The following is a 12947-nucleotide window of genomic DNA, read 5'->3' on the forward strand; positions in this document are numbered from 1 at the left end:
TGCTTGAAGCGGCGGTGAAACGTATGTTCGTTTGAGTGAACAATGCCGCAAGTTTTCTTTTGTTACATCGGGTAAGAATACAGGCATGTCTTAAGCCGGTTTGCAGGGAGAAACTGCTGCTTGCTACAAGCGAATGAAATATTCACGGCAGAACGGAATGTTTTTTTATAAATAAACAGTGTTAAGGGAGTAATTATCCATTAGCAACTGCCAAAGCACAGCAATATGGTTTCCAAGGGACAGCTGCATAGCTATCGCAGAAACTTCGGAGTCGAAAAGAAATTTGCCCTGATCCGAGGTTGCAACCCGCGACCACCGCCTGTCCGGTTCGGTTGGTCGCTCTACGAACTGAGCTCACCAAGACGGCAAGATGATCAGATTCTAGGGTCGAAGAGAACTAATTGACGATTAGAAGTGGGAACGATGTCTGTCAAAAATTTAAAGGATCCCTATGTGGTGTAGACATCAATAAATGAATAATTGCTCAATATCATCTTCCAAAGCGCAGCTTCACGGCTACAAAGGAAAGCTAAACTTTTTAAAAATTTTTAATGACTGAAAGAGGATGGATAATTTCTAAACTGCGAGGTTTCAGCCACACCTCTAAATATTTACACTGTAGCCGTGTGACTGGAGTTGCGTGCAAACAAACGTTACCCCCTCGTTACGCTCTTTGCTGGGTTAACAACGGTAAGCCAGATGACCGGGAAGCTCATGAACAGGTGGCTGCTCATGAACATTGTTCATGAACACTGAACAATGAACTAATATGAACAATGTTTGAATGATTTATCACACGACCAAGCTCCGGAAACTATGCTTATCTGCAGGGGACCTCTGAACGCGAATGTGCCAACAACAGCGGTGTTTTCTCGCTGTGGTAGTAGCCACGGAGACGACCATAACTCGTAGAAAGCGTTTTGCAGGCAGGTTTTTTTATGAAACGGCCAAATTTCCGGGTGGCTACCTCAAATAATGCTCATATTAGAAATGAATACTGTTGAATATGAAAGGAATACCTGATCTCTGTCTTCAAAAATCACTCTGACTAGAGCTTACTGTATGGAACACACTGGAAGCAACGTATAATAATCATCTGCATTGTTATTGGCAAGATTGATGTGTAACATTTGTTTAGCACTTAACTGTGCTGTACTAGACTGTCGTGTTCACAAGTACCAATCAAGCACTCCCCTTTTTAATAACAGTGATTGCCACTCTAGCTTTCACCCGCCAGTTTCCAAATAGAAAAAGCGACTCCACTGATGTCATCGTTAGTACTGAGTGGCACCGTCGTCCTCCGTATGAAAGCAGCGTCCAGGTAAAGCAAAAGCAAACATGTTGCCTTGCAATAGCCTGCGTGGCAAAGCCTCGCTCTGAAAGGAAAAACAGAACCGCCTGACAGCAACACGCTTCGTCACACACAGGACCTTCCTATAGCAGGGGAAGACAACACGCTGCCCGAGTGCCTCGCACGTCGGCTCTCCTCTCCAGCGCTGTGAGATGCAGACGACACCTTTAATCAGGACAGCTCTTATGCCTGCTTTTGTCGTGATTGCGCTCATTGTTTATTCAAGCCACATCGCGCCGTTCTGGAGCCGCCTAGCTGCCACTCACTGCCTACAGTCAGTGCTAGAATGCGTTACGGCTGACAGCCTTGATTGCACACCTCCGTTCTCGGGAAGGAAAAATGGAAATAAAGAGGGTAGCTTGTTATGAGAGGATAACTTTGCGCGCGTCCACCCGTGCCATCAATCAATCTTGCTGGTGTGCAATACGGGAAGCCGATTATGCTAGCTATAAGAAGGAAAGCATCGCAAGCAATGCTCGAAAAAAAAAAAAAGTTTTGTGAAAGAAATGTCAAATGCGGCCGCGAATTTTGGATCCTGTCACACGCAGGTCAGCATGCAAATAAGAGCAGCGTCACTTACAAGAAGAGTGGGTCTAGTACGTCCGTCTCATGGTTACTTTAATAACACCTTCAAATAAGGGGCAGATGAATGAAAGATGCAAAATTAATGAATAATGTTTGCTCTGTCTCAAACAAATATATTCTGGCCTGCATTCATTGACCTTCCAACGCACATGCCTAATCGAAATCATGCAGACTGCTTGTAGCTCCGCCTAGAACGACAAGATTTCAGGCGCGTGCCCTCAGTGGTGAAGCTCGTTACGGCGACAGTACTGCCATCTGTAGTTCTTGCGTAAGATACACAAAACAATGCCTGCTCAAGCTAAGTTAGCACTCTCCTAAACCAATGATTGCGTGTCGTTATTGTTGTGCCTCTGTCTTGCCTCGTTCCTACGCATATAACGATTAAGCAACAACAATCACTGCAAGAGCTGACAAAACAATGCAGGAGCCCACATAATTTATTCAATTAAGGGAGCTTGTGGGTCAATAAATTGGTGACATTTTTCTATCATCAGAGTGTAAATAAAGCACATCTGATAAGCATGAAAGCAATACAAGCAGGAGCATTTCAATATCATTTGATAGTCACACTACATTTTAGTAACTTTCATTTTTAGTCTCACCATTGGGGCTCTTCCACGTCCACTTCCTGTTCTCTCGTTTTCGAAAGTGATATTCATGATCCGTAAATTATTTCTATCTGCGAACCCCACTAATAACTATCCGCTGCCATTCCTAGAGCCCGTGCCAGAGTCGCTTAACGCCTGGTCTCCCGCCTGCTTCTTGCGTACCTTAGCATTGAGGTCGCCCATCAGTGCAGTGTACCGTGATTTTATTTTGGTAATTGGCGATTTTACATCTTCATAGAAGCTTTAAAAGCTCTGGTAATCATGGCTTGATGTAGGCGTGTAGGCCTGCACCATCTTTAGCTGGAACATCTTATTGAGCCTAATTACGATAGCTGCCACCCTCTTGTTAATATTGTAAAACTCCTCTATTTGTCCAGCTATATCCTGATTGATGAGGAATCCCACACCTTGTTCTCGTCGGCCCACTAATCAACGATAGCATAGTACGTGCCCGCCCTTTAGCACTGTATACGCCTAATCTGTCATCCTAACGTCCCTAAGCCCTATGACATCCCATTTTGTACCCGCTAATTCCTCCAACAGCACTGCTAAGCTAGTCTCACTGGATAAGGTTCCAGCATTAAACGTTATCAGGTTCAGTTTCCAATGGCGGCCTGTCCGGAGCCAGAGATTCTTAGCACCTTCCACTGCGTCACGCGTCTGACCACCACCTTGATTCAGTTGCTCCACAGGCGCTCGAGACTGAGGGCCGAAGGTTAATTAGTGTGTTCATAGAAGGTTGCGAGCAAGGGGTAGCCAGATCCTGTTCTGGCAAGAGAGTGCGTTGTCAGTTCTGGTCACCGAGATCAGCCCACACCCCAGGCCTGCTTATGCAATTTCATCGACACGTGGAGTTTTTTTTTTCTTTTTTAAACCCGGTGTAGAATCGCGCGGTACCAGGATTCGAACCCCAGTCTTCTTGCACGCGAGGCGGATGCTCTAAGTCTACGCCATCGCTCCCTCAAAAATTCTGTTTTTTAAAGAAAGCTGCATTTATCAATGCCGCTGTGGAACGCGGGGGAAACGCTGTGTGACTGCGGTGCTACGAAACTACTTAATTACGCTGTCAGCGGGGAGAGACTGAGCGTTGCAATGACGGCTATGATTGTTCGGCCCCGAGGACTCGCGCGTCCGCCACCACTCGCGGCAAGCGTCGGTGCATCGCTTTTTTCACGCTTGGTAGATGGCACTTTAGCGTCGTTGCGGTTGCATCCGGAGCCATTTGCCGCTATCAGTGTTTGGCACCACGGGGCATCACACGTTGAGCAAGGAGAACCCAATGTGTGGTGCTCTTGCTTTGGCCTTCTCCGCTTTTCGCTTTACTCTGTTGTGCCTTTGCACTGCCGCCCTCAGCCGGAGTACGTCAAGCGTTCCCCATTAATCACTCGGTCGAGTGTCTAGCGGCGATGTCAGTTGGAGCAGGAGTTACAATCTGGAACGACCGCAGTGCCATGGGTCAAGCGCTGTGAGGCTGACAATGGACAATTTTTTTTACTCTTGCTAAGACACTGACGCTCACTGGCGTCACAGGAAGGAAAGGCAATGCGCAATACGTCATTAAGACGTATCAATATTGATTAAAAAGTGTTTCTCTCCCGATTAGAATTATATCTTGCACGGCGCCGGTATTGTGCGGTAACTGTCATTCTTCATTATATACAGAAATAACATGCTACGTTCCTGAACCAAGCTCTTTGGGATCATGTTTACTATATTTATATCTAAATGCAGCTGCTCGCGTGGGCAAACTTGCGATGTTTGTTTTGTACGCTGGTGACATACACCCAATTTTTTAGTTAAACTAGTATTCTGGATTCGTCGAATACTGTGAGCAACATTCTCTCCAAACTACTCGACTAGTGGACAAAAAAATGTTTTGAAAGTTGTCCAAACTGTCGAAAGCTGACGGGTTCGCACCAAGAAAATGCTTAAATGCGGGGTAATAAGGAAGTAATGACTCATTGACATCCACCCAAGCACAACCATACGGCTAGAAAGGAAAGCCATACAGATTTGTCAGAAACTTCGCAGTGAAAGAAAAATTTATCCTGGTCCGGGGTTCGAACTCGGGACCACCGCTTCACCGGAGGAGTCACTCTACCAATTGAGCTAACCGGGACGGCAAGCCTACGGTAGGGCGAGAGCGTATTGATCAGTAGCTCGAAGTGGGAACAGTGTTGGTCAAATGTTTAGGGGAATCCCCCAAAGTGGAGAAGGTTTGTAATAAGGGAGTAATTACTCATTGACATCCACCCAAGCGCAGCCATAGAGAGACTGCTCCGGTGAAGTGGTGGTCCCGGGTTCGAAACCCGGACCAGGACGAATTTTTTTTTTAACTGCCAAGTTTCTGAGAAAGCTGTATAGCTTTCCTTTGTAGGCCTATGGGTGCGCTTGGGTGGATGTCAATGAGTAATTACTCCCTTATTACTAATCTACTCCACCTTGGGGAATTCCCCTAAATATTTGACCTAAATGCGGGGTAAGGCTCGAGCACCACTCAAATCCGTGTGCTGAAAGCGAGGGAGGATTCCTGAGTGGTGCTGCGGTAGCGTATGAGCTTGGATGAGCGTAGTAAGAACAAACCAAAAAGTTATAATTTTCATATCGTGCCTTTGACTTACTACTGCGATGCACAGAAATTTCCCAGATAATATTAAACTACCAGTCTTCCACTCGCTCTTTCAATTCATCCTTGACAAGCTTTGCGCTATTATGCAGTACGACGACTGAGAGAATATAGAACACTGCAATAACTGCAGAAAAAAGTTGATCGCGGCGTCAGTAATGCCTCATACTGTCACCTAACGAAATAACTGCTTCCTGAACACAACTACATTTGTTTAGTTTTACATAATGGAGCACCGAGTGCGGCCATGAAACAAAGAGAGAAAATGCAGAAACAGATGGTAACAGTAGGCATCACAAGAGATACGACGAAGGCGCAGTGAAAAGCACAAAAGATTTGACAGGATGGTTACACTGGTTAACGAGAGATTCAGCGACAGCTGTTAGGCATGCGTACTTCACTATACGTTATGGTAAAAAAAATTAGAGAGCCAAAGCACATCTGTATAGTTAAGGACGCACTTTTAGTTTTCCACACATCGTCGTGTTTTGTCCTGGATATATCCTGTTCAGCCCACCGTTATAGAAGCGCCGCGCCGCCGATTGCTCTCTCCTCTGGATGCGAATTTCGCAGCAGGTGCCGCAGGCGGGCCATGCTGCATGCCTACGCTATCGCCATGCCCTCTGTGCCCCCTATGCTAGAATCGTCCGGATTGCTAGCGTGCGACACCTTCCTACATTTTAGCCATGCCCTCCTCCTCTCGTCGAACTTTCCTCCTTCAAGGGTAACTACCGTTTGGTTTGCTCTCGTTGCAATCACAAACCTGCGGCGCCTTCTCACTCTGTCCCCACACCCAATTCCGGCCAGGCTAACCATCATCCGGTTGCAGATCCCATCGCTCTCTCCACACCATCTTCCTTCCGCGGCAACCTCCTGCCAGGCAGTTCCCAGCGTAACCACCCTGTGATTTCGCCTTCCTATTCTTTCGCCACAACCTCATGCTTTCGCATAAACACAGAAAACACCTTCTGGTAGGCTTCCATAGTAACCACCCTTCTACCCCCCAATTAAGCCTTCCTGTGCTCTGGCCACACAGCATCCTTCGAACTCTCGTCCTCTTTCCAGGGTAACTACTCTCGGGGTTGTTTCTGTGGCAACCACCGACCGGTTGCGCTTTCATACGCTCTTAGTATGTCAGCATGCCCTTCTCTTTGCAAAAGTAACGATCCTCCGAACAGAATTTTCTCCACTGTCCCGATATCCTCTATTTCAATTGTAACCACCCTCTCGATCGTTTATGTGGTAAGCACCCAGCTGTTACACATTCTTCCACTGATGTCATACATTCCTGCTTGGACGGTAACCACCACCCGAGTGGCTCCCATGGTAGCGCACCCACCGGTTACGCCGAAGACTACTACACAGGGCGACATAATACTGCTAATATGACGCGAAACCCAGGAACGGGCGCCTAACAACTATCGCTCTAGAACATGCGAGCTACAAATCCCAGGATCTTAAACTTCTCTCAAAGGCACAGCGCGATTAGCGGCACGAAGGGAGCATAAAATTTCTGTTGTGCTCGGAAACGAACGGCATTTGAACATGTCAGTACTAGGACTGAAAGGCAAAAGCCTACTGAAATTTTCCATACGAGATGGAATTATGGGAATATGGAGACCATATTTTTGGGGGAAAATGAATAGACATCCATACAGACATTTTATGGACGTCCACAAACTTTTCATAAAAATTTAATATCCACAACATGCACATGACCACTTATGGATCCATAGTCTAGAGTACGACGAAACCTCGTCTGGCGAGGAAATGGCTTCATTCTGATTCGTCTGGGTGAGCAACGGCAAAATTCTTGTCCGAAAAAGTGAAGGTGCATCGATAATTAGTATCAACTCTGCTAAGGATCTTGAGAAACTAGCGTAATGGCGTCCTTTGACTCATTTAGCGAGTGGAACGTTCATGTTGAAACTGCAAAGAGAGATGCAGATTTGAACCATGAACTCGGTTTGCTGCACGTCAACATCAGAAGTTTAAACAAATACTGGGATGAAATAGGATTCATTTTAAAGACTGCTGCGGTTCCATTTGATGTTATTATTCTCACAGAGGTGAATATAGATGTGTCGAGAAAATGTGCATTTACATTTGCAGGGTACACTCAGTACGCATTGTGCCGTGAAAACCGTAAAGGAGGCGGTGTTATGCTGTTCATAAAAAATGAGTGGATGACGAATAGAATTGACGTCAGCTTTATTCACGCAGAGGCGGTCACTCTCTCTATTTCCAAAGGAAATACAGATTACACTTTATGTGCAATATACAGGCCACCAAATCTGAATGCCAGTGCATTTCTAGATGAGCTGCATACTTTTTTTCATAAATATATGAATGAGAAGAACTTCATCATTGCAGGGGATCTAAACATAGACATTATGAAAGAGACAAAAGGTATCACAGCAGATTACCTCAATTTGCTGGCAGAATTTGGTCTTGTGAATGTAATTAATGAATGCACGAGAGAGGAATTCTTAGGTGCTAATATTACCAAGTCATGCATTGACCACATAATTATTCGTTTGCAAAACCAGCAGTATGTTTCGGGAGTTATCAAGCAAAAACTAGCTGATCATTACTTTGTGACGGTTGCAATTCTGTCTGAGGATCATACAACTGATGGAGGTATTATTACAGGTTCTGTTCTAGATAACAGAAAAGTAGACCAATTAATTCGCAATGTTAACTGGAGTTCCTTTTTAGACTTAGATCATATCAGCTTATATAGCAAAACTATTGAAATCTTTCACAACGTCTATGCGCAGTCAACTAAATCTGTTAACATCTAAATAAGAAGACTAGATCAGAGTGGATAACTCATGAGATAGCACAGTTGTGCTGTGCAAAAGATAAACCGTGGCAAAAATGTAGGAAGCAACCTGAAGATAAAGCTCGAAGAGATGAATATCGCGCTCTGCGGAATCAGGTAACGGCGAAAATGCGTCTGGCGAAAAGATCCTTTTACGCACGACAGTTTTCACTGAACAAACATGACGGAAAGAAAACGTGGCAAATTGCCAATGAACTGATGGGTAGACAGAGAAAGGCTTCCGTTGATGAAGCAGTAAAAAAGAATTTTCCAAAAGAGAACGTGAAAGTGCTGTGTGAAAAATTTAATGACGTGTTTATACACACAACCGAAAAGTTGCGGAATATAGCTGTCAGTAGGCCTGTACCACATCGACCGAAGCGGACATGTGTACATACTGCATATCTGCCACTGATATCAGTGGACGAGCTATGGAGCATTATGTGCAGAATGAAGCAGTTCAAGCCACCTGGGTATGATGGCATTCGTCTGAGAGATCTTTGCAGAAACTTTGACGCTTTGAAAGAAGTGCTTATGAACATATTAAATGGTATATTCGAAACTGGTGATATCCCCGAAGAACTTAAGATATCTGTTGTCAGGCCAATCTACAAACACGGGAAGAAAGGTGATTTTACAAATTATAGGCCGATCGCAATACTGTCATCAATAGCACATATTATGGAAAAGCATGTTGCATATGTTATGGAATCATTCTGTGAAAAATACTCTTTGAACAATGATGCGCAGTTTGGCTTCACAAGGAATAGAAGTACGACTACACTTCTTGAAGAATTTTCTATGTTTACAATGCACTAGAAAATAATCACATCGTGTTAGCCTTATTTCTGGACTTAACTAAGGCATTTGACACAATAGACCATACACTACTACTCGAAAAATTAAGCTCACTTGGGTTCCGCGGTCATTTTAACAAGTTTTTTGTCAATTATTTTACAGGTAGATTGCAGTGTGTGATGCTTGATAATACGCATGGAGATTTAAAAAATGTTAAATTCGGTGTACCTCAGGGAAGTACACTTGGCCCACTACTTTTTAACATATTGTCACGTTGTAGTGACGGCAGTCCAGCGGTCAGGAAGACACCAGAAATACTTGTAAACGAAGCTCTTTATTTGGGCTGACTTGCGCCCGCAAAAGAACTGACTCACTCGGTGGCGGCGTAAGCAACAAGCGTGCTCGTCAATCGTCGAACTACGAATGTCCGCCGCTCGCGGCATCGCTCAATTTAAAGCCGGCAAGGAAACTTCCAGATAACAGGTCAAGATCATCTAAGGTAATCTGGAAAAACCTAGATGCAGCCTTTCATGGCTGCGAACAATCTAGATTAGTCTGGTCGCTTCTCGCGCCACGAACAAAAGTGATAACGACCCTTTCCTGCTGCCTTGAGCGTGAACGAACACACACTGCAATGATACGTGGCAATATATGTATCCGATTTGGGTTTGTTACAGCTTAAGTCAAACGTTTTTCAATACGCTGACGACACAGCGCTAGCGCTTGAAGCTACTGATTATCGTACAGGCGTGGAGTCATTTCAAACAGATATAAGTGAAGTTGTTGACTGGTTCTCGCAAAATTTCATTTTTTTAAACGTCAACAAAACAAAACTGACATGCTTTAAAAACCCTCATAAAATTGTTGCTTTCAACCAACCACTGTATCTTCATACATCCCATTGTTACCAGTGTAATTGTAAAGCTATGCAAATAGAGCGAACAGTTCTGTATCTGGGCGTCCACTTTGACCAACACCTTACATGGAGCGACCACATCGTCTACCTCTCTCGAAAGATAAGGGCCATTGCGGCTATGATGTATCACCTTCGTGGTAAAGCTCCGCTCCATCTTAGGCGACTGATCTATACAGCATTAGTAGAACCTGTTTTAAAGTACGGCATTACTCTATACGGTAACTGCTCCGAATACAAGAAAGAAGCATTAAATGTTATCCTAAAAAGAATCGTCAATACTATATCGTACGGCACAAAACTACACTCGGTTGACATGAAAGAGAGATACGATGAGTTAGGCATCCTTCAAATTCGTGAACTATTTCACTTTGTTGTGTTAACACGGTATTATTATTCAAATGAATATAAGACTCCCGTAAAAAAAGATGTCACCTTGAGAAAAACAGAACGTTTTTTTAAGCCACGGGTTTACACAAACTATGGTAAAAAGATGCGCAGTTATTATGTACCGGCTGTATTTAATGAAATTCCCGATGATCTATGTATTGCAAGTAACAAACGTAGGATGATGACTGACATGAGAAATTGGTGTGCAAATGTATTTCCCTGTGTATAGCTTGAGTTCATTGGTATGTGCAATTTTGTGTTCAAATTTTTCTTTTTTTTGTGTTTTGTTTGGTTGATTTTTTTTTCTATGTTAGTATGAGTGTTTAGACAAGTAAAGTATACATAGGAAGGTATTTCTCCACCTGCTGCCTGATCAGCCAACAAGCAAAATGTGCTTAGGCAGATCAGAATTTATGAATGTGTACGTATACAGACAAATAAAATTTTGATTTGATTTGATTTGATTTGAAAAACCTAACACTCGCCAAGAAATTGAAGAACGACAAGGTAAAAAACAAATCACTTTTCGGGACACGTACGGACCCCGTACGGAGCCCAGCGCTACTTCGAGCATCATTTCCCCATCGACTACGCCGACTTGCTCCTGCATGCGAACAGTGTGGCGTGTTCTACGCGTCAGAAACGGCAACAAAGTGAGGACGCCAAATTCTCACTGTTACTTCAAAGGAACGGCCGTCCTCCTGGTTCCAATGGTGTCATCAACCTTTCGTCACACCAGTTGACCCCAGGTGAGCTGAATGTCCTCAGCCGCGGGCTGAACTTTAACACTGGACGAGCCCCAAATACGGGAGCGATGGCATGTGTCGTCGAGCAAGCAGTCCGCAAAGTTGAGCACTGCCGCCAGAGTAAAGCTCGCACGTCCGCCATTGGAGCTCTTTCCAAACTCCCAAGAGCAAGCAAGTCTGTTTTATTACCGGCAGAAACAATGGCTATCAGGAGCCTAAAAATGTCTGAAGACATTATGATCTTGCCAGCTGATAAAGGTAATGCGACGGTTGTGCTGGACCGCAAGGATTACATCACAAAAGTGGCTGAACTACTGTAAGACGACACCACATATCCTAAAGTCAAACGAGACCCAACAAAGAAGATTGAGAGCGAACTCCAAAAACTGCTCACGGACGTCTTCAAATTTGTTCCACTGCAAAGCAAGAATTTAAATTAGCGACTCTTATGTCATAATGGTTCAGCTCCAGCCATCTACGGTGTTCCCAAGATACACAAGCCCGACGTGCCTGTACGGACAATAGTAGACTTTACCCGGTCCCCCCCGCATAAGCTTTCTCGGCACCTGCACAGCATCCTGCGCCCCCTGGTTGGAACAACAGAGACGTATGTGAAGGACTCTAGACACTTCGTATGGATGTTACAGGACGTCGACATCCAAGAGGACGACATCATGGTGTCTTTTGACGTCAAATCTATGTTCGCCTGTGTGCCAATAGACTTCGCTGTCCACTGCTCTAAAGGCGTCCTTGAAAACGACGAGACGCTTTCCAACCGCACTCCACTTGAAGCTGTGGACCTATGCGACCTTTTGAAATTTTGCCTGCAGGGCACTTTCTTCGTTTTTAACGAGGAGTTCTACAGGCAAGTGTTTGGAACCGCCATGGGCGCTTCAATTTCGGTTACTTGCGCCAATCTTGCCTTGGAAACCATCGAGACACTCGCCCTTGTTTCTTTCCCTCGTCGCCCAAAAATATTTTTCGGCTATGTAGACGACTGTTTTTACGCTTTGAACCGGGAAGACGCGCCTGCACTACTACATCATCTGAACTCCATCCAGCCAACCATTAAGTTTACTATGAAAGGGGAGAGTTCCGGTCGCATTGCCTTTCTCGATGTTTTAGTACAGCGCACAACGAACGGCCTCGTGACATCGGTCTACCGCAAAGCCACACCTACAGGCTACACCTACACCTACACCTACACCTACCTGAACTTTCCCTCGGCGCATCCGGTTGGACACAAGCGCTCCGTGGCATCAGCGCTCTTCACACGCGCGCAACGCCTATGCTCATCCCCACAAGCGCGAAGGAAAGAAGAAAAAAGGATAAAAGAAGAACTCTCTAGAAATGGCTACCCAAGGCAAATTCTGAACTCGCAGCAACGCCGATGTGCAAATCCACCCAGGGCACCGAACAAACAGCGGAAGCGAGCCGTCATTCTCTACGCGGTTGGTGTGAGCCAAACACTGGCAAGAATCTTCAGTGATTACGATATTCAAATCTGTCACGTGCCTACTAACAAGCCCAGACAGCAACTTGTGCGAGTGAAAGACAAGTTAGAAAGCACTAGATACCCTGGGGTTCTATACAAGATTCCTTGCCAGGATTGCGACGCAGCCTACTTCGGCGAAACTGGGGATTACAGGAGAAGGCTCAGGGAGCATAAAAATGACGTTGCCAAGGGGCGCACCGAGGAAAAAGCATTGGCAGATGACCATGAAAGCACCAGTCACATTATCACATGGGACGCAGCCAGTATCATATCCACCGAGAAATCATTATCATCCCGCCTACTCCTAGAGTCATTCCATATCCAATCAACTCCGCACACACTTAATTGGACACGTGGGCCCATACGTGCAGCATACGCATGCTCATTACAGCGACCTTCACTCGTATAAACACGGCCGGTCCGTTTTTCCTTTTCATATCCCTGCTGAAAAAAAGTTCTATGATGCAATAACCTCATAGATCATTCATCATAGAATATCATACAATCTGTATGATATATCATATGAATTGTATGATATATCATACAGATTTATGTTATGTCATACAGATTGTATGATATTCTATGATGAATGATCTATGAGGTTATTGCAT

General features: G+C 44.8%; 1 pseudogene; it reads left to right on the forward strand.

The window, feature by feature from the left end:
• Window positions 1-12947, forward strand: part of LOC149371604 (uncharacterized) — a 121621-nt pseudogene that overhangs the window by 19306 nt on the left and 89368 nt on the right.

Source organism: Amblyomma mixtum, chromosome 1, assembly GCF_055824585.1.
Source record: "Amblyomma mixtum isolate Tamu chromosome 1, ASM5582458v1, whole genome shotgun sequence".
NCBI lineage: Eukaryota > Metazoa > Arthropoda > Arachnida > Ixodida > Ixodidae > Amblyomma > Amblyomma mixtum.